The sequence below is a fragment of the Geotrypetes seraphini genome, chromosome 4, assembly GCF_902459505.1.
Source record: "Geotrypetes seraphini chromosome 4, aGeoSer1.1, whole genome shotgun sequence".
In the NCBI taxonomy this organism is placed as follows: domain Eukaryota; kingdom Metazoa; phylum Chordata; class Amphibia; order Gymnophiona; family Dermophiidae; genus Geotrypetes; species Geotrypetes seraphini.
The window spans coordinates 305,358,913-305,382,103 of NC_047087.1; the positions used below are offsets into that span (position 1 = coordinate 305,358,913).

General features: G+C 43.3%; 1 protein-coding gene across 7 annotated transcripts in view; it reads left to right on the forward strand.

Moving 5' to 3' along the window:
• Window positions 1-23,191, forward strand: part of RBM20 (RNA binding motif protein 20) — a 225,321-nt gene that overhangs the window by 29,645 nt on the left and 172,485 nt on the right. The window lies entirely within an intron of this gene.

Here is a 23,191-nt window from a genome sequence, read left to right on the forward strand (position 1 = left end):
ATTCTTATGTTCTTAACCACAAAGTTCCTGCATTCTACATGTACTGCATTATAGAAAAGGCCAACCCGAAACATGTAAATACAAATGCAATGACTTTTACATGTGCAGGAGTTAAGCTATGGAATGGATTTGGTGGCCAGATTCGAAAATGTGGAGAGAGGAATTCTTTTAGGAAAATGTTGAAGACTCAATTATTTGTAAACTAGTCTTTAACGGGTGCTAGAGTAGATGTCTGTCTGTCTGGGGTTTTTTTTCTTTGTCTCTCTCTCCTTGCACGCTGCCTGTCTGTCATTTTTTCTGTCTGTGTCTCTCCCTATGTCCTTAGTGCCCTCAGTGCCTCCTTCCTATGTCCTTAGTACCCCTTCCTGTGTCCATAATGCCCCCAGTGCCTTCTTTTAATGTCCTTAGTGCCCCAGTGCCTGCGTACTGTGTCCTTAGTGCCCCAGTGCCAGCGTACTGTGTCCTTAATGCCCCCAGTGCCTCCTTCCTGTGTCCTTAGTGCCCCCAGTGCCTCTGTCCTGCTTAGTGCCCTCAGTGCCCATTTCTATGTCCTTAGTGCCCCCAGTGCCTCCTTATGTCCTCATCATTATCTTCCAGACTTTGTCCCACCCCCACCCCCGATGCTAGCCTGCCTGCCTCCCATCCCCCTGAGCAACATGTTTCCATTTAACACCCCCCCCCGATGCCAGTCTACCTGCCTGCCTCCCATCCCCCTGAGCAGCATGTTTCCACAGAAACCCCCCCACCCCCCGATGCCAGCTTGCCTGCCTTCCATTGAAACCCCCCACCCCCCTCCGATGCCAGCCAGCCTGCCTGCCTCCCATCCCCCTTCTATTGAAAACCCCCCACTCCCCCTTCCAATCTGCCTGCCTGCCTCCCATCCCCCTGAGCAGGATGTTTTTAACCCCCCCCCCCTCCCTCCGACCCTACCCGGCACACCAGAAACCCCCGTTGACCCTCCCAGCCGACCCTCCCACCGCTACACGGCCGACAAACCTGCAAATCGCATCAGGCAAGGAGGAAGTCAGTGCATATGCTGGCATGCGATGACGTCGCATGTGCATGTGACATCATCGCATGACATCCGCGCATGCGCAGACTTCCTCCCTGCCAGATGCAATTTGAGGAGGCTTTTCAAAACCCGGACAAAGTGCCGGGTTTTGAAAAGCCATCTAGACCCCCGGACACGTCCTCAAAAGGGGAAATCCGGACGTCTGGTAACCCTATGCGCAGGTATACTCCTTTCCTTCCTTCTCCTTCCAGGTCGCTTGCTCATAAATCTGCGGTCAGCAGTTTGTGGGCTATGTTCAAGGGTGGCATCTAGTGGCTGGATTTAAGACAATTACCATATTGGGAGTATTGGGGGATCATATTAAAAATTTTGGGGGGGAGTCCCTGGATAATTGCAAATGAAGATTCATGGCATTAAGGTCTAAACCCGGGAACAACAGAACAGAAGGAAACTGACAAATGAAATGATTGAATTTCTCGTTTATAAACCTGCAAAGAGGCCACTTATCAAGAAAATTGATACCTTAATACTGTGGATAAGGAAAAGGACTGATTTAGTTACATTTTATTTCAGGCACTTTAAAAGTTCCCTGGAATCCTTATCTACAAGAAGGCTCATGTTTTTGGAAGTCACAGCAGAAAACCACTAAATTTTATAGAGACAAAAGAGGAGAAGATTTAGCTGTATGCTGCCTGGCAGAAGATGCCGGTTTTAATCTTGGGGCTGGTAGGCACTGGAAGTGCTGTGGAGAAAACAACCACAGTTTGAGGGAGAGGAAAAGTATCAGACCCCAATGCTCCGACATCACGGTAATAAATACTGTGGTAGGAGCGTTTTTTTTCTTGACCTGGTGAGGTGCTCAGCATGAATAGCATGCAAATTAGATGCATGCTATTCGTGCAGAGCAGCCCCGGTAAAATGGCAGAGAAGCTATGCCTGGCGCTTGCTCAGAAGAGCAATCGCTAAACACAGCTCCTCCTCCTGCCTGCAGCCACTATTCTCCTTCCCTCTGTCCAGCGGGGGCTACCGGCTTAGCTGATTCGCGGCTTCCAGAGCTGCGATCAGCTTTTTTTTTTTTTAAAAAAAAAAAAGAAGGGTGCAAACTGGTCCACTTTCCCCTTATCGGTGGCAGGCCGGGTAGCCCTCTTTAATATGGTGCTCTTTCCCAAATGGTTGTACCAATTTCAGGTCCTACCTCTGCTCTTATCCTATGCCCATAACACACGATTAATGAAAGAATTACAACATTTCCTCTGGGGTGGTAAGCGACCCCGTATGACATTTCTTCAGATGTGTCTGCCTAGGGATAGGGGGGGCTATGGTTTATTAAACATACGTTGGTATGCTATGGCTTGTCAGATGAGGCATATTAATGATTGGTTTAGAGGGACCTCTGATTTTTCTGCTACACCACTGGAGCTATCTTTGTTGGCACCGTTTCATGTGAGCTATTACTTGCATGTGGCGGATCCGGGGATGCGTCCTTTGGTGTCACACTATCCGATCTTTGCGCCAGCTCGGCGAACTTGGAAGTGGGTTGGTACAACAGCTAAACTGTCTGCTGGGGTGTCATTATATTTACCTATACAGGGCAATGGAGCTTTTCAGCCGGGGTTGCAGAATGCTGCCTTTTCTAGGTGGAGTGAAAGGGGACTTCAATATCTTTTACACCTGTTTTCGGAGGAGGGGAGCCTGGCAACATTTGCGGAGCTACGACAAACATTTGACTTACAGCCTACTGATCTATTTGCCTGTTACCAGATTCGACATTATATTCAGTCTTTACCAGTGACCTTTCTTACTGCGGACAGCAGGGATGCTCTTTCGGAACTTTTTAGTCTCTCCGCCCAACAGCGGATTCCACTACGGTTTCACGTGGTGGGGATCCGAGACTGTCAAACGGGCACCAATCTGGACATCTTAGCGACAGCATGGGCCGAGGACCTGCAGTGTACCTTAACAGCCCAGCAGCTACAGCGGGTATTGAAGACCATTCAAAAGGTGTCTCCTAACATAACCCACTGGGAACTACAATTGAAATTTCTTCTGAGACTTTATATTCCACCGGAACGTGCTGCCCGGATGGGAATTACGATATCTCATTCCTGCCTGAAGTGTACCCATACTCACGCTTCTTTGAGTCATATGTTTTGGGCTTGCCCCAAAATTCAACAATTCTGGAGACACCTTGGACGCTATACTACATTGCTTTGGGGGCGGCGTTGGCTTCCACAACCGAGGGCGCTATTTGGCTTTCATAACATCGCCGTGCCCAAACCCAGGGGCATGTCAGCTTTTGTAACCAGAGTGCTTTTGCTGGGGAAGAAAGCCATCCTTACCAACTGGCTTTCGCCTGATCCTCTGACCTATGCACAATGGAGATCCCCGATGATAATTCATGCAACGCTGGAGCGGAGACTGGTGGGAGACTTGGAACATGGCCCGGGTCGTAGATTTTGTCAGACTTGGGAATGCTTTTGGCAGGACCACACCTCGTGCTCGCAGTAGACTTTTGAACCTTTAAGTTTAACTCAAACTCTCAGCTTTTGGTATGGCTCTGGACCCCCTGGGGTGTGGAGGGATGGGGGAGAGGGGGGGGGTTATGTTTGTACTGTTCATTATGACTGATGATATTTCTGGTACTTGCCTGTTATACTTGAAATAATAAAAATCATTTGAATATAAAAGAAGGGTGCAGCTGTTGTACGTTTGTCATAGAGGAAGTTAGGAGGGTGGGTCATTAGTGTGGGCAGACTAGATGGGCCGTGGCCCTTTTCTGCCGTCATTTTCTATGTTTCTATGACTATGTGTCTATAACCATAAAGCTCTATGACATCACAATGCAGGTGTGAAGAGCCTTAGCCTATAGGAAGAGGAGATCAAGTTTCAAGTTTATTAGGAATTTGATGAATCGCTTATACATAGTTTACTAAGCGAATTGGAGATACATAAGAAGTAGTCTGGAAATTTACTAAGATGGAAGGATCAGGGAGTGTTGCAGGTGGTGCGCATTTGGTTGTGTTAGTTTAGTTTAATGTATTTTTTGAATAGTAGGGTTTTTATTTCTTTTTTGAAGGTTTTGAAGTCTGTGGTCGTGATTAGTAGGTTGGAGAATTGGTGGTCCAGTTTTGCAGCTCTAGTAGCTAGGAGGTTGTCATATAGTTTCTTTCGTTTGATGTTTTTTGTCAGCGGGTACGTGGATGGTGTGTGGGTTCTCCTGTGTCTGGTTGAGGAGGATTGATTTAGTCGATTATTCCAGTATTTTGGGCTGTCTCCGTTTATGGCTTTAAATAGTAGGCAGTAGAATTTGAAGAGTACTCGCTTGAACTGGGAGCCAGTGTGTTTCGAGGTAAGCCTCTGTGATATGGTCGTATTTTTTCAGCAAGTAGATAAGTCTTAGGGCTGTGTTTTGTATTGTTTGAAGTTGTTTTATCATGTTTGCTGGGCATGGGAGATATAGTATGTTGCAGTAGTCTATTAGCCCTAGGACTAGAGACTGTACCACGAGTTGAAATTGTTTTCTGTCGAAGAATTTTCGAACCTGCCTTAGGTTTCTCATAACTGCAAATTATTTTTTTTATTGTTTTGTTGATTTGTGGCTGCATGGTACAGCGTCTGTCTATTAGCACTCCCAGGAGTTTTAAAGTGGGTTGAATGAGGTATGAGATAGAGTTTATGACTAGGTTTGTTATGGTTGTGGTTTTGCTGTTTTCTAGTAGAATGAAGTTTGTTTTGTCAGGATTTAGTTTTAGTTTGTGTTCTTTCATCCATGTTGCTATTATTTCGAGTGTTCTGTGTATTGTGTCTGCCATGGAGGGTATTGGTTGGTCAAAAGGAAGGAGGATGGTTATGTCGTCTGCATAGCTGTAAGAGGTTAAGTTTAGTTTATCTAGGTGGAAGCTGAGGGAGGCAATGTATAGCTTGAATAGCATGGGTGATAGAGGTGATCCTTGGGGTACTCCGCATGGGTTGGGACCATGGTTCTGATTTTACATTGTTTGTTTTGACTCTGTAGGTTCTGGATTGTAGAAATCCTTGCCAGTGATTCCTATAGAGTCTAGTATTTGTAGAATGATGTCATGGTCCACCAGATCAAAAGCTGCGGAGAGATCTAATTGAATAATCAGCATTTTTTTGCCTGTGGAGAGGTGTTGTCTAGCGGTGTCCATGAGAGAACCTAGGAGGGTCTCTGTGCTGGAATTGGTTCTGAATCCGGAATGTGTAGGGTGGAGTAAGTTGTGGTTTTCTAGGTATGAGGTTAGGGCTTTGGCTAAGAGGCCTTCCATTAGCTTGACATAGAGCGGTATTGAGGCTATGGGTCTGTAGTTGGATGTTTGGTCTATTGCTCCTTTGGGGTCTTTTAGGATTGGGGTGATGATGATTTCGCTGAGGTCTTGTGGGAAAAGGCCGTCTGTGAGTAGAGTCTGGTTCCATTGTAAAATCTGGGTGCGAAATAGCATACTGGCGGATTTCAATAGGTATGGGGGGCAATGGATGAAGTCGCAGACTGCATGGCTGTATTTGTTATAGAGTTTTTGTTGAGGTCTGCCCATTGTATCGGTGAGAAGTAGGACCAAGTTCTGTCTGCTGCAACTGATTCTTTCTCTGTGGGGGGTGTTGTGATCTCATGCAGGTGCATAGGTGTTTCTTTGAAGGTGGACCTGATGTTTGCGATTTTGTTTTTGAAGAATGTAGCTAAGAGGGGGGTGTTATCATTGATCAGGTAGGGTTCGGTGTCTGTGAGACTTTTTAGTAATTGGAATAGTTTTTTTTGTGTCTTGGGATTTTTCTCCTATTTGCTTTGTGTAGTATGTCTTTCTTTTTTCTTTCAGATTTTGTTTGTATTTTTGGTTCAGTTTTCTCCATGCTGTTTTTTGTGGTATCTTGATTGCTTTTCCTCCATTTTCGTTCTAGTTGTCTGCATTGTCTTTTGAGTAGGAGTAGTTCGATATCGAACCATTTGTCTGATTATCTCTGGATTCTGGTTTTGGTTTGTTCAGGGGCTAGCTCATCTAGGGTAGATTTGCTTAGGTGGCTCCATTGTGAGATCAGTTTTGTGGGGTCATAGTCTTGAGTTATGGTGTCTATTCTTGTCCAGAATTTGGTGGGGTCGATGTGTTTGCGTGAAGTGTCGGTTATTTTTTGTGTGATTGGTTTGCTTTTGTTTTTGGGCCAATCAATGTTGAAGCAAAGACATGGTTAGATTTGTATTTGTCTTTAACCCAAGACTCACTCGCTTACCTACAAGAATGACTGGCTCACCTGCAATAATGGGCACTTCTGTTTCTTCAAAATCCAATTGTCCTGTCTTTTGGGGGTTCATTGTAAACATTTCCTCATCAATCATAGACAAACATTCCTTAATCCTATCGGTAACCTCCAATGATCATAAACTATATGGCCAAGGAGCTAAAATACTTCAAGGCTGTTTTGGTCTCATCTAAGTGTTTCTTGCTAATTTGCATCAAGGCAACAGAATTTTGTATAAATAGCACATAACTGAGGGGTCCTTTTATTAAGGTACGCTAACCGATTTAGCGTGTGCTAAAGATTAGCATGCGCTAAATGCCAAGATGTCCACAGGATATAATGGACACCTTAGCATTTATGCCGGCTTTTCCTAATTGACAGGGATAGCCATGCAAATGGTAACTCGCAATTGGAAAAATTGCGATCGCCTTAATTTTCCTTTTTGGTGGGTGAGTTTATGTTTATGCTACAGATATGAGAAGATGAATGCTGATATGTTGGGGCATAGCAATTTATTCAAACTGGTTTGGGGCCCGTTGACATCCTTTGTAACTTCATTATAGGTATCTTTTGTTTTTAATTTTTGTTTATTTCCATACACATCTAGGACAGGGTGGGGGGGAGATATCTTGTTGGTTTATTCTTTGATTAAATGTATTGGATGGGAGGGGAGGGATATTTTTCTTCTGCATTGTTATTGATTGAATTTAAGTGCTAGTTTTGATTATTAATGTCTGTATAATTCCTGGCACTTTGTATTAGTTTTGAAAAATTAATTAAGATTTAAAATAAATAAATAAATAAAAGGACCCCTGAGTTTGTCTGTCTATCAAAATGAAAACGGAATGTGGAATTGCTCAGTACAGTGGTAACGCCCACATTTCCATGGTTACCATTGTGACCAGTCTTTATTGTTATCCATACTGAACCGAAAGGTATTCTGCGGAATACAAGATAAATTGCTATGTTATATTATGTTACAATTGCCTGTATTAGTATTCCATCCAGGCATATGAAAAGGCAGTGTGTTATCCATCCTTCCAAGTACTAGGCATCACCCAGTAACAGCCTATAATTTTGCTGCATTCTCCTCTGCGGCCTCGTCTTGTTTTCAGTGTGGCTGTGGGTGTCTGGCGTGCGCAGGTGGCTAGAGAGCGCGAATCACAGCCTCGTCCCAGTTTGCGTGCTGCTCCTGCTCCGTGCTAAGGCAGCATTGGCTTTATTTATAGACAGGGCCAGCTTTTTCCTTTTATAAAAACCCTGAAGTGCTGTTTGCAGAGAAAATGCACCCTGTGCCTGGCCGCATTCAGGGTAAACTCATCATCCAGCTAAAATTAAAAGGCTGAAGTCAGGTGCCTCTGACACTCTATTTTTAAATTTGATTGGCACATGGCTGTGTGTGTGTCTGTGTCAGAACTATTTCTCTAGGATCCTGTGAGCTTGATTATGCACTTATTTCAAGCAATTGCTTTAGCCATACGTTCATTTGCATACCTGTTAATAGCTGAGATGAATTTATATTTTTATTCTCAAATTACAGATTTTTTTCCTTTTATGTAATAACAGAGCTCCTGGCTTCCTGAAGTCCCCTCTGCAGCATTCCCTTTAAGAACACAAGATATGCTATGCCAGGCCCATCAAGATCCTCAAGTGCCAGAATAAATTCATATAAACCGTTCTGAGCTCTCCTGGGAGAACGGTATAGAAAAAAAATAAAATCCTATCGTGGTCTCGTACGCGGTTATCCGCCATTTTGAGAGTTTCATGCAAGAGCGAGGAGATTTATGCAAATGTGAGAAGTGGACACGCTCATCAGATTTTTTTCTACATTTGAATGCATTATTTTAAAGAGTGCAAAGACCCCTGAGGCAGGCAAGAGCCGAAACACTGTCAGTGTCGGGTCATATATCTTGTTCAGAATTTACGCAATAAAGTTCAAGTTTTAATCCAGTTCTGAGGGCAGTTTCCCCTGTGTGGGTGTTGTTGCTTCTGGTCAGCATAAAATCATGCAGATGAGTTTATAGAATTAGGTGATCTGGTCCTTCTTATTATCTGGCTTTAATTGTTAGCATCCTGGTACAGCCCCACGTTTGGCACCAAGAAGAGATAATGAAGCCCTATTTTTAAGCTCCTGCTTCATAAACATTTCTTGTTGGCTTCAGCCGTCAGCTGTTTGTGCTGACAGGACGGTACTGGATTCAAACACAAGTGTTGGAAATCGATGCTGGAATCCAGCCTCTTGGAGAAAAATGTTTTTCTTTACTGCAAAGCCATGAGTATGAGCGTCCAGAGCTGTGGAGTCGTACACCATACCTTGGCATGGAGGCGTGGCCCAGTGGGCACAGCTGCCTCAGCACCCTGAGGCTGCGAGTTTAATTCCTACTGCAGCCCCTTTTGACTCTGGGCAAGTCACTTAACACTCATTGCTTTGTGTAAACCACACAGAACGAGTTCCGTTTTAAAACTCTTCTTAAATCAGATTTGCAGTGGCATACCTAACATATGTAAAACAACACTTTCAATTGGCGACTGCTATGGTTATAGGACAATGGAATAGTATCGTTTTGCAGAAACTATGTGAAACAGGTGCCAACTCTAATTTCACTCAAAAAGAAGGAAAAAAGCCTCAGAAAAAGGCCCTCCCACCGCCACAAAGGTGGATATCAAGGTGGTTAGACGGTAACCTCACAGGCAAAACCTTCATTAAAATAAGTGATTTGAGCAAAAAAACCTATGCTTCACATATATACAATTGTGGATAGAGGAAAAACCACTTATATTCAACTGATCGGCACACCGACGGAGGCCAGCGTTTCACCGACTAGCTGCATCAGGGTGTGACCCTTCCAAGATGGAAGCCTTCTTTTTGGACTCAGTTGAAGCGGTTGTTTTCGCTCTTTCTAGACTGATCGGTCGGGTCACACCCTGATGCAGCTAGTCGGTGAAACGCTGGCCTCCGTCGGTGTGCCGATCAGTTGAAGATAAGTGGTTTTTCCTCTATCCACAACTGTATATATGTGAAGCATAAGTTTCTTTGCTCAAATCACTCATTTTAATGAAGGTTTTGCCTGTGAGGTTACCGTCTAACCACCTTGATATCCACCTTTGTGGCGGTGGGAGGGCCTTTTTCTGAGGCTTTTTTCCTTCTTTTTGAGTGAAATTAGAGTTGGCACCTGTTTCACATAGTTTCTGCAAAACGATACTATTCCATTGTCCTATAACCATAGCAGTCGCCAATTGAAAGTGTTGTTTTACATATATTGGTTTTTCAATATATCTGTGTTTCTATAGATACCTAACATATGTGACACCCGGGACCCATCATTTTTAACACCACCCTCCTCTATATGAAAAACATCATTTTTAGTAATAATCCAGACATCGCACCGCTCCTGAAATCAGAACACATGCCTCTGGTGTCATATCGCATCCCCTTTAAATATAATATCCTTTCCCACAAGATTCTCTTACATGGTCTTCTGGTCCCATACTCGCCTCAAAGAAGCTTACGCTCCTCACAACAGCAGTTATTAGTCATTCCCTCAGTTAGACAACTTTTCCTGGATTTCTGTAGGAATTCTTCATTCTTTGTTGTGGCTCCCACTCTCTGGAATTCTTTGCCTTTTTACCGTCGTTCAGAGAAATCATTTGTAACCTTCAAGGCACAATTAAAGGCATATGACTTCTCTTTGGCCTTTAGCTCTTAACTTCCTCCCGATGGCTACTTTTCTTCTGTGTGGGCAGAATTAAATTCTTTGTTTTCTCCCTTACCATAAGAACATAAGAACTGCCGCTGCTGGGTCAGACCAGTGGTCCATCCTGCCCAGCAGTCTGCTCACGCGGCGGCCCCCAGGTCAAAGACCAGTGCTCTAAATGAGTCCAGCCTCACCTGAAACATAGAGTATGGCGGCAGAAAAGGGCCAGCGGCCCAACAAGTCTGCCCACTCAAGAACCCTCCCTCCTTTGAGAGTCTTATCTTTTAAATATAACTCTGCCTCAAGAACCCTCCCTCCTTTGAGAGTCTTATCTTTTAAGTATAACTCTGCCTCAAGAACCCTCCCTCCTTTGAGATTCTATCTTTTAAATATAACTCTGCCTCAAGAACCCTCCCTCCTTTGAGAGTCTATCTTTTAAGTATAACTCTGCAGCAACCCCACCTGTTTGTCCCAATGTCTCTTGAAGTCGAGTAAGTTACTGGCCTTGACTACCTGGCTTGGAAGACCATTCCATCGATCAATCACCCTTTCGGTGAAAAAGTATTTCCTAGTGTCACCGTGAAATCTTCCCCCCTTAAGTTTTAGCGGATGCCCTCTTGTCGCCGTGGGACCCATAAGAAAAAAGATTTCTTTCTCCACCTCAATGCGGCCCGTGATGTATTTGAATGTTTCTATCATATCCCCCCTTTCTCTGCGCTCTTCGAGAGAGTATAAGCGCAGTCTGCTGAGACGCTCTTCGTATGGGAGATCTCTAAGTCCTGAGACTATCCTAGTAGCCATTCTCTGGATCGACTCCATTCTCTTCACATCCTTTTGATAATGTGGCCTCCAAAACTGGACACAGTACTCCAGGTGCGGTCTCACCATGGATCTATATAACGGCAGTATGACTTCAGGCTTTCGGCTGATAAAGCTCTTTCTGATGCAATCCAGCATTTGTCTAGCCTAGGCTGTAGCTTTCTCCACCTGATCGGCAGCTTTCATATCTTCCCGGATGATTACTCCCAAGTCCCTTTCTGCAACAGTTCTTGTTAAGTTCTCACCGTTCAAGGTGTATGTTCTGCATGGATTTCAGTTACCAAGATGCATTACCTTACATTTCTTGGCATTAAAATTTAGTTGTTAAGTACTGGACCATCATTCTAGTAAAAGTAGATCCTGATCCATAGCCTTGAGCCTGGTTTCGCTATCAGGTTCCGTTGCCTTGCCCACAACATTGCATAGTTTAGCGTCATCGGCAAATAATGTAATTTTGCCTCGAAGTCCCTGAGTTAGATCCCTTACAAAGATATTAAATAGCATCGGGCCCAAGACCGAGCCCTGCGTCACTCCACTGGTCACTCTCGACGTTTTTTATGGAATACCGTTTATCATTACCCTTTGAAGTCTGCCGCTAAGCCAGTCTTCTACCCATTTAGCCAGTGTTTCTCTTAGTCCTATCGCGTTTATCTTGTTCAACAGCCAACAGTGAGGGACACTATCAGAAGCCTTGCTGAAGTCTAAATACACGACGTCCAGGGACTCTCCCCGTCCAGTTTTTTTGTTACCCAGTCAAAGAATCTTATCTTACCCAGTTTAGCAGGAACTTGTCCAACTTTGTCTTGAAACCCTGGAGGGTTTTTTCCCCTATAACAGACTCCAGAAGAGCATTTCAGTTCTCTACCACTCTCTGGGTGAAGAAGAATTTCCTTACGTTTGTACGGAATCTATCCCCTTTCAACTTTAGAGAGTGTCCTCTCGTTCTCCCTACCTTGGAGAGGGTGAACAGTCTGTCTTTCTCTACCAAGTCTATCCTCTTCAGTATTTTCAAGTTTCAAGTTTAATAATTCTCTTGATTAATCGCTTAGTCATATTTCAAAGCGATGAACAATTTAAAATACATTCAAAAAAAGAAAAAAAAACCCCAATACAATACACACTTTGAATAATAACATTGGGTTAAAAACTAAAACATCATTTTGGGAACATAAGGTAAGAAGGGATTGTGAAATACAATTCGGTAAAGTAAAGCAAAACAGAGGAAAAGTACAATAGGAAGACAAGTAAAAACATGGTTTAATACAGTATAATCTATGGCCTAGGGATTAGTGTATTAAACACTAAAGGCATCTTTAAAAAGAAATGTTTTTAGATTACTTTTAAATTTTCCTAGATCCTAGATTTTGAATGTTTCAATCATGTCCCCTCGCAGTCTCCTCTTTTCAAGGGAGAAGAGGCCCAGTTTCTCCAATCTCCCAACCTTGTTATTTTTGTTGTAATCCCTGATTCCCTCTTTCCCCATGTTCTCAATTGTTTTTCTTTACGTTTTGTCTTCATTTTTGTTCTAACCCTTTTTAATTTGTTTTTTTTTTTTTTAAATTTTAACTTTTTATTGTAACCGTTTAGATTTGCCTTCTGGTTTTATATTTGCGGCATATTAAATAAATTGAACTTGAACGTGAAGAGTGTACCTAGGAAAAGGCAGGGAAATTGAATGACTGGTTGACTAATATTATTATGCGTGCTCCAGCTTATTTTACTTTTAGGGAAAATTAGTAAAACCACAGTTGTTTGATCAATTTGTAACCTGATTCACTGTTTTTAATCTTTTATCTTGTATGTATTTCTGATGATTTGTATTGTATTTTTTTCACTGATTGTCCAGTACTTCTCATTGTAAACCACCTCGAACTATTATGGCTTTGGTGGTATACAAGAATAAATTATTATTATTACTACAATAGAACATCAATACACCCACTGTAAAACTAAACAAATCAGACCAGTACAGATTGTATGTATGTTCATCGCTTTGAAAAAAGACAAAGCGATTAATCAAAAATTTTAATAAACTTGAAACTTGAAACTTGATTGATCCTGCACAGTCAGCGCTATCAGAAAGCCAACGGCTCCTTTTACTAAGCCGCGTTAGGGCTTTAACGCGAAGAATAGCGTGCTTTACATTGCCACGTGTGCTAGACCAGCATTGAGCTGGCGTTCTAGAAGCGTAGCGTGGGTAATTTCCTGCGTGCGCTAAAAAGGCTAGCGCACCTTAGTAAAAGGAGCCCCGTGTCTTTCGTACAGACAGAACACAGAAATACCGTCGTCCATTTTGGAATATGAAATCACAACTAAAAACAAAAATATGTAGACAAAAGTTAAACTGAACCACAAAGAAGCCAGTCTTCGCGTACAATGCAACACCAAAGAAACAGTGATGCATGTCCCCTAAAACTGTGCAAAATATAAAGATAGCAGATGTAAATTTGAAAAAAAAAAACCTGAGAAATAGCAATCATCACTTTACAAAAAAAATGGAAAATAATTCAATGTCATTTTGTTGGACTAATACATTTTTCAATTAGCTTTCAGAAGCCAAAACCTCTTCCCTCGGGTCAGTAAAGTACGTATACTGCTGTTATGGTATCCTGTTCTGACCTGAGGAAAGGGGTTTTGGTCTCTGAATTAGTCAAAAATGTATTAAAATTAGTCCAAAAAATAGGATCACCTTATTTCCATTTTCTATTTCTAAACATTTATCAACACAGCTGCAATACTACTTTATCCTAAAGCAAAAAAATAAATAGAAACATTTTTCTACCTTTGCCATCTCTAGTTTCTGTTTTCCTCATCTTCTCATCACTCTTCTTTCTATCCACTGTCTGCCCTCTCTCTGCCCTTTCTATCTGGCATCTTCTATCCTTCTATGCCCCTTCCAGAAACTGCCTCCTTCTTCCATCTCTCCTTCCACCCCTATTCATCTTTTTCTCTTCCCTCCCCTCCCCCAATGATCTGGCATCTCTCTCCTCTCCTTCTCTCTACCCCCCCCCTGTAGTCTGGCATTTCACTCACTCCTCTCCCTTCCCTTGTCTTCCTTCTCAATTTGTTTTCTGCACCTATCCAGATTAAATTCTTTCTTACTATCCAGTCCTGCTTGCTACCTCTTTCCCTCACCCCCTCCAGTATTTCACTAACTCTATTCTCTGTCTCCGCATGTGCCCTTTTTTATTTATCCTTCTCCTTTCATCATGTGCTCTCTCTACCCCATTGTATTGCAAACAGTGCCGCGGCGAGATGCAGTCAAGGAGGATAGGCGCCAGCACCAGATGACTACCTACAGGACGTGCCTCTCACGGCAAGAGTCATGTTCTATAGGCAGGCAGGCAGCTGGCATCTCTCCTCCTCTCTGCACCTCTTCTTCCAGGGTTGGCAAGCTCAGGGCTCCATCTGGAAAGCCTCTGTGTATGCACGGATGTTGGCATAATGATATCACACATGTGCATGATGTCATCACATCGACGTCCATGCATATCTGGAGGCCCTCCAGCCATGGCCCTGAGTTTAGTGTGCTGCAGCTTCAGAAAGTTTGCAAGACACTGCTCTACCCCTTCCATCCAGCATTTTCTCCTCTCTCTGTCCTCTACACTTACATGCAGTGTCTGCTCCCCTCTTTCTCTCTTCCCCCTTCCTGTGTCTGCTCCCCTCTCTTTCTCTCCCCCATATCCTACTTCCGTCCAACATCTGCTTTGCCTACTCTCCCCACTAACATCCAATGTCTGCCCCCTCTCTCTCCCTCCAACCCAATTCCATCCAGTATCTTTCACCCTTCTGTCTCTCTCTCCATCTCCCTATACCCCAATTTCATCAGCATCTGCCCCCTTACTCCCTTCACCCCACTTCCCTCACCCTCCACCACCCTTCCAAACCACTATCCTGCTTTCTTCTCTCTCCCTCCACCCCAATGCCATCCAGTATCCTGCCCCCTCACCTCCCCACTGCTGCTGTATCAACCCAACAGCAGCAACTGAACCTTAAATGCATCCATCGCAGGACCTTCCTGCACCTCCCCGCAGCTGCCGGTTTTGCTCCAGAACAAGGAAGTGATGTCAGAGGGGGTGGACCAGCAGGGAGGTGCAGGAAGGTCCTGCGATGGCTGAATATAAAATTACTGGCACTGCTGCCTGCGGCTTTGAAAAGAAACGAGTGCAGCTGGAAAGGAGGAAAAGGAGGCCAACTGTGCTTGAGAGGAGAGGAACAGAGAAGCTGGACCCTCTGGACCCGTGTTCGTAACTACAAGTCCAACATAAGTCGGATGTCTGTAACCCGGGGACTGCTTGTATATCAGATTCCATTTCCCTTTAATACTGACTCTGTTTTTCTACTGTCTGACCTCAATTTTGATTCCTACTCTATATAGTAAATCTAAGTGAAATCTGATTAATTACAGAAATAAGAAATTTCTTTACATACAAAATTAGGACTAATAAACCACAAAATATATTTATGTGAAGTTGGAACAAAGAATCTGAACCCAAAATAAATGCATTGTAAATGAAAATATGCAATATACCGCTGTAAGCTTTTATTACGATTCTGGAATCAAAGTCAGTACATTTTTTACTGACTCTTGCCTCCAACTCCAGCCAAAATTATACGACTCCAGCTCCAGCTCCAGCTCCACCGCCCTGCTAGTGCAAAATACAGATCAAGATATTCCTAAACAGGACAGTTTTCAAAGCTACTGTCTGAGAAAACTGGCTCTGTAAAAGGGAATGGGACTTAAATACCACCTTTTTTGTGGTTACAAATTCAAAGCAGTTTACATATATACAGGGCAATGGACGATTACATGACTTGCACAGGATCACAAGGCGCAGCACTGGGATCCAATCCTCCAACCTCAGGGTGCTGAGGCAGCAGGTCTACCACTAGGCAATTCCTCACCAAGCCAGACCTCACTCTGGACCTCCTTAGGTAGGGTTACCAGACGGCCTCACCCCCTAGCCCCCAGCCCCACCCTCTGCACAAACTTCGTCTCATCTTCCCTGCATCTAGAGGGCCTCAAGCATATGCGGACGTCGACACAAAGTCGCACACATACACGCATGCGCGTGATGTCATCACATCAGCATCTGCACTAGAAAGTTGGGGGGGGACGGGGACGGGACAGAAATCCCACCCGTCCCCACCAGTATCCCGCCTGTCCCTGCTCATCCCCAGCAGAATCTCCTTTGTCCCCACAAAGAATCTCTTCCATCCCCGCCAATCCCCCCTATAAAAGTTACCTGTCCCCATAAAAATCAGCAATTACTTCTGACAGTTTTGATTTTTTTTTAAAGTCTTAGTTTATTTAAACCAACAATAAAATACAGAAAAGACATTAGGTCATGTGACTGTAGGGTCGACCATTTCTTGTGAAAAGAAATGAGAGCTGGATTTTTTTTGTCAATATAAAGCTCGTATCTGTAGAGCACACACATCTGATTCCACCATCTGGCCTAGGTAACTTGTGAGAGGTCCTTCCAAGATCCATAAATGATTTTTAATGCAGCAATGAGTAAAGAATCAAACAATACAGCATCAAAATCATTTAGAGAAAAATTGAGAGAGGCACTTTTTAGGACAATGGTTGCATAAGAAAAATGTGCCAAAACTGAACTGGAAACCCCAAAACAAACTCAGCAAGTACTTCATTTTGTACTAAACGCAATTGGTAGCATAACCATAAGAGGGGGCTTAACCCCCCTCAAAATGAGCATCTCCCTTGCTGTAGCTGGTGGGACAATTTGTTTTTCCATCATTTTGTCTATCTTCTAATTCTCTTTCCAGGCCTTGGGAACCCCGGTTCCATCTCAGTGGGAGTCCTGTGAGCCTGGGGGGGGGGGAACCCCATGGGAGTCGCGTAGATCCCTGTGGGAATCCCGTAGACCTGAGGGATCCCCACGGGAGTTCCATAGATCTGGGGGGTAATCCCTACGGGGTACTTGTGGGACCCGTGGGATTCCCGCAATCCCTGTTCCTGTGCAGACCTGTAGCCTGCACATGCTCGGAGGCCCTACAGACATGGTCCTGAGCTCCAGGAAGAGAGACGAGGCTCCTGTAGGGGCAGAGAAGAGGAGAGGCGCTAGCACCAGCAGTGACAGACTCGCAAGCATCATCTGTTCTTGAATCCCTGGCGGCACACCCGGAATCTCTTCACGGCACACAGTTTGTGGCACACTGCTTCTCACTTCATAAGTTTTTATTCTCTAAAAATTCTCTGAACCATTTTAACACAGTGCCTTGTATTCCTAATTCATTGAACTCCAGAAGTAACAGGTGATCGACTGCATCGAATGCAGCAGAACTGTCCCTTTACTCAGATATGATTTTGCTTTTGATCTTAATTCCAGCAGTAGGGTTTCTGTACTAGGCATGGTTCTAAAATCCATGTTGTGAACTATGAAATCCGTCGGCTAGGTTTAGGTAGTCTTGTTAGTTGCATATTAATGCAGAATTCTAACAGTTTTGCAAAGCTATGGTATTCCAGCCACTGGTTTGAAGTTTTCATCTTTAGTTAGGTCTGCACCTAAGACTTAGGAATGGGGGTCAATGTGATAGCTGATATTAGTTTTGGATATATATATATATACACCTTTGTCCAAGCTTAGGTTAACAAGATTTGTCAACCATAACAGAAAACCAGCTGGAATGTGTTCCAGTAATTTGGCTGGGCAGACATCTAAGCAGCTAGATTTACTTGAGAGCCTTTTCAGCAAGACTGAGAAAGTGGCAACTCAAAGTTTTGCCTAGAGTCTATCTTCCAGGTTATGGGTAAAGGACTCTCTTACTGATCTAATTTTTCCTTGATAATAATAAGAATAACTTGATTCTTTTATTCCGCCATCACCAGCAATTCTAGGCGGTTTACATAAAAGAGAAACTGGACAGTAGCACAATGGATACACTAGTTACAATCATAAAATATCCCAATTCAGGTAATAAATTTATCAAACAAATTGATCTTAACTAATTTACGAAAAGAACAATATGACAGGGCTTGGTGAATACGTTCACCCAACCAAGATTGCAATTTACCTGCTTGAGACGCCAATGTCCTGTCTAGAATAGTGGGTCAGACTATTGGCATCAGGTTGTTGTAGCGTGGGGGGGTCAAATATTAGCTCTATGGTAGATATTAGCATCTACTTTGGGTTCCTTCTTTAAAAATCATAAATACCCGTAGAACAACAATATTCTCAGTTTCCGCACCCACACTCTGGAACGCATTATCCACTTATCTTCGGGCAGAGCAGAATTTAGATAAATTTAAAGGAGCTTTAAAAAGTTTCTTATTCATTGATGCTTTCGGCTAACTTTGCTACTATTCTTTTCTTATTGAACCCCTTAGTCCAGGGGTGTCAAAGTCCCTCCCTGAGGGCCGCAATCCAGTCGGGTTTTCAGGATGACCCCAATGAATATGCATTGAAAGCAGTGCATGCAAATAGATCTCATGCATGCATATTCATTGGGGAAATCCTGAAAACCCGACTGGATTGCGGCCCTCGAGGACCGACATTGGACACCCCTGCCTTAGTCCATGGATGTCAAAGTCCCTCCCCGAGGGCCGCAATCCAGTCGGGTTTTCAGGATTTCCCCAATGAATATGCATGAGATCTATTTGCATGCGCTGCTTTCATTGTATTCTGATAGATCTCATGAAAACCCGACTGGATTGCGGCCCTCGAGGAGGGACTTTGACACCCCTGCGTTAGTCCTTTTGTTTTTTCCCATATATGTTTTCTTTTCTGTATTTATTGTAGTTCTCTCCCCTATCCTATCCCCAACAGGTTACAAAATAGAACTGATCTGCAGAAAAAAAAAACGTGGTGGAGGTCTAGCCATCATACTCAAAAACAACATTAATATAAAGACCCTAGACAAACACTCCACCTCCCACCTAGATCTCCTAGCCTGTCAACTATCCGATGATTCTCTCATAGGAACATTAACATGCATCCTCTGTTACTCAACACCAGGAAAATGGAATGAAAATAAACAAGCTCTCGAAGAATTCATTTACCAGAATTCCATAACATCACCTCACAACCTACTCCTAGGAGACATAAACCTCCATCTAGAAGATCACACCTCTAATCAAGTACTAAATTTTCTCTCATACCTCAAAGCACTGAACTACCAGATCCTCAACCCCCAACCCACACACGAAAAAGGCCACCAACTAGATGTCGCTGCTTACATGACCCAACACCCTCACAAACCCAAAATCCATATCTCAAATGGGACCTGGCACCCCTCCCTCTGGTCAGATCACTATAAATACACATTTAACATCAACTGGCCTCAAAGCATCAACAAGCAACCTCCAAAAAAAACCTCCTTCAAAGCACGCCAAAAAATCGAACCCTCCACATTCTGGGATAAAGCAGACCACGCCATCAACAACATAGCCCCCAACGAATTTACATCCCAATGGCGAACCATAAGCGAAACCATCCTGAATGAGCTAGCCCCAGAAAAACTAAAATTTAAAATATGCAGACCTTCTGATAAATGGTTCGACTCCGAACTTCTCCAAGAAAAAAAGCTATGCAGACAACTTGAAAGAGACTGGAAAAAAAATAAGAGCTCTGAACACTCTAAAACAGCATGGAGAAATCAAATTAACCAATACAAAACCAAACTCAAGGAAAAACGGAAAAAACTACTACTCCAAAATGATAGGCACAAAAACCCCAGACACAAAAAAGCTATTCAACCTAGTAAAGAACCTCACTGATACCAAACCTTACCTTGCCACACAAGGAATCCACCCACCGACAGCAATCCACCTAGCAGACCATTTCAAAAACAAGATCACCAACATCAGAACCGCATTCATCAACACACACACCCATCTCGAAAAGATAACAACAAACCCATCAACAGGGGAAGCCATTGTTGCAGACAGAAGCTGGTCCAACTTCCCAATCCTACTTTGGTCGGATATGAATCGACTATACAATAAATACAGCCATGCCTCCAGCGACCTAAATAATTGCCCCACCTACCTGTTATCAAACGCCTCCATCACATTCAAAACTAACTTCATGCTATGGATTCAAACCACATTGACAGAAGGCCAATTCCCACAGGACCTAGGAGAGATTTTAATCACTCCAATCATGAAAGATCACAAAGGCCCAATAGATAGCCCCGCCAACTACAGACCTATCGCTTCAATACCAATATACGTTAAAATAATAGAAGGTCTAGTAGCTCAATACCTCACTAACTACCTGGAAAAACATAACTTACTCCACCCCTCACAATCAGGATTTCGAACTAACCATAGTACAGAAACACTACTTGTCTCACTTCTAGATGCAGCCCGGCAACACATCAGTAAGGGAAAAAAGATGGTGTTAATACAACTAGACCTCTCCGCAGCATTTGACCTAGTTGACCACACCATATTACTACAAATACTCGACACCATAGGGATCTCAGGCAAGGTCTACAATTGGTTTCAAGGGTTCCTCAAATCAAGAACCTACAGGGTAAAGTACAATGATATAAAATCAGAGCCATGGGCAAACCCCTGCGGAGTTCCACAAGGATCTCCACTCTCACCTATGCTCTTCAACCTCTTTCTCTCCTCCCTAGGAGCCACTCTAGATAACCTAAATGTCACATCCTTCAGCTACGCAGACGACATCACCATACTCCTCCCCTTCGACCCATCAGATACCACCACCACAACAAAGCTGGAAACAACCTTAGATACAGTAGAAAAATGGATGTTGGATCACAAACTAAAACTAAACTCAGAAAAAACAAAATTCCTCTTGCTCGAACAGGCCAAAAACGCCAGCCATCACAGAACTGAAAATCAAAAACACCAAATACCCAATACAACCCGAACTAAAACTCCTGGGAGTTATAATGGACAGATGCTGCACAATGCAGTCCCAAATCAACAAGACGACCCAGAAAGCCTTTCTAACCATGAGAAATCTACGTAAAATCAGAAAATTCTTCAACCCAGCACAATTCAGACTAATTGTCCAATCCCTAGTCTTAGGTCTGCTGGACTACTGTAACTCCCTCTATCTTCCTTGTCCAGCCACTATGATAAAAAGACTCCAGACCATACAAAACACCGCCCTCAGACTGATCTACTCACTCAGAAAATATGATCACATAACTACTGCCTTCTTAGACTCCCACTGGTTACCCATACAAGCACGAATTCAATTCAAGTTCTACTGCCTATTATTCAAAGCGTTACATGGCTCTTCCCCTTCCTACCTAAACAACCGCTTATACCAGATCTCCACCTCAAGACACAGAAGAACCCCAAACCCTTTTACCTTTCCCCCACTCAAAGGCACACTACGCAAGAAATTGTTTGACAACCTTCTGGCAACACAAGCAGCAAAACTCAACCATACCATCTCCAATCTGCTGACAACATCGGACGACTTCAAAACATTCCGAAAAGAAATCAAAACCCTGCTTTTCAAAAAATTCATCCAAATATCTTAACCATTCTTCACCTACCTCAAGATATTACGTCCCCAAATAACCCACCTAAACACCTTCCAAGCAAACAGACCCAAAAATTAGATGGTAATCTTACCTACTCTAACAATATTCTCTTTGTCCATATCACACAGTTCAGCACTGTCATTTTACTATCCAACCCCTAAATCCCCTTAGGAATCTATCCAGCTATCTCTCCTCTGTCAAAAAAAAAAAAAAAAAAAAAAAAAAAAAATTGTATCTTCACTGGAAAATGTCCAGTCAAATCTTTTGTAATCCGCCTTGAACTGCAAGGTATAGGCGGAATAGAAATCCGTAATGTAATGTAATGTAATGTAATGTATCCTTTTGTTTTTATTACATTTATTTTCTGTCTTGTTCGTCTGAGTATATTTCATCTGTTTAATACTGTTTTTAATTCTGGTTTTATTTCTGTTCTTACCCCTATTTTATTGCTGTAATATGCTTAGTAATTTGATAAGCGTTTAATCAAATTTAAAATAAACTTGAAAATTGAAACTAAATAAGCATTTTGACAAGTTTCTCGATTGGTTAATAATACGTATTTTGGGCCTTGGTTACTGCCTTCTTGTATTGCTGTATTTCTTGTCACCAGCTGATATATCCCCTCCTTTACTAATGCGCAGCATGGGTTTTAGCAACGGCAGTGGCGGTAAGTGCTCTGACACTCAGAATTCTTACCGGCGCTAAAACCCACGCTATCCATTAGTAAAGGAGGGGGGGACAGCGGTTTATGGTTTATTAATCTTGTTATACCTCGTTCATTTTACTGGTCCAATCAAATAAAAAAAACAATCAAATAAAAAAAACAAAACCCCAAACTCTATTGGTAGATCTATTGGTAGAATAGAGCAGTGTGTGCCACAGAAAAAATTTTGCTCCATCAGTCTGGAGCTAAACAAAAGCTCCATTTAGGTGGAGCTAAAAAAAAGCTTTCTTCCAAAGTATAATGCTGTGGTGGCCATGTTAGTCCACTTTCCAAGATAACATAGAGAAATAAAACAAAAAAAAAAAGAAAGGAAATAAGATAATACCTATTTTAATGGACTAACTCAATGTATTTTATGATGAGCTTTCAAAAGTAACCCTTCTTCTTCAGATCAGCTTATTTCCCTGCCACCGTGATGTGTGCTTCCGTGGTCGTATTCTATTTGCGGCGCGTGCGACTGTTTGCGGCACGCAGTGCATGCGGCGGTTTCAGCGGGTTGACAGCCAGCCTCAACGAAAAAAAAATAAACAATGCCGGCCTACACGAAAAAACCCCAAACGCTGCCCATGGAGACAAACAGGAAGCAAAGGACTGGAAATCGAGGGAAATTGGGGAAAATTGAGCACCCTGGAGCAAGAGGACAGGGAGAGAGTGTGAGCATTGGAGATAGCTCCACATAAGCTGCCGTTGCAAGCACCCCGGCAACGGGAAGAGGAGGAGAGGGCCCCATGATAGGGAGAGACCGCTGGTGCTGCTGGACAGGGGGAAGGTAAACATAAGAACATAAGAAGTTGCCTCCGCTGAGGCAGACCAGGGGTCCATCTTGCCCAGCGGTCCGCTCCCGCGGCGGCCCATCAGTCCCACTGCCTGAACAATGGTCTCTGACTAATTTTATAATTTACCTCTAATCCTGTCCCTATAACCTTACCTCTACTCCTACCTGTACCCCTCAATCCCTTTGTCCTCCAGGTACCTGTCCAGACCCTCTTTGAAGCCCTGTAGCGTGCTTCTGCCTATCACATCCTCCGGCAGCGCATTCCATGTATCCACCACCCTCTGGTGAAAAAGAACTTCCTGGCGTTTGTTCTGAACCTTTCCCCTTTCAATTTCTCTGAATGCCCCCTTGTACTTGTGGTTCCCCTTAGTTTGAAAAATCTGTCCCTGTCCACTTTTTCTATGCCCTTCATGATCTTGAAGGTT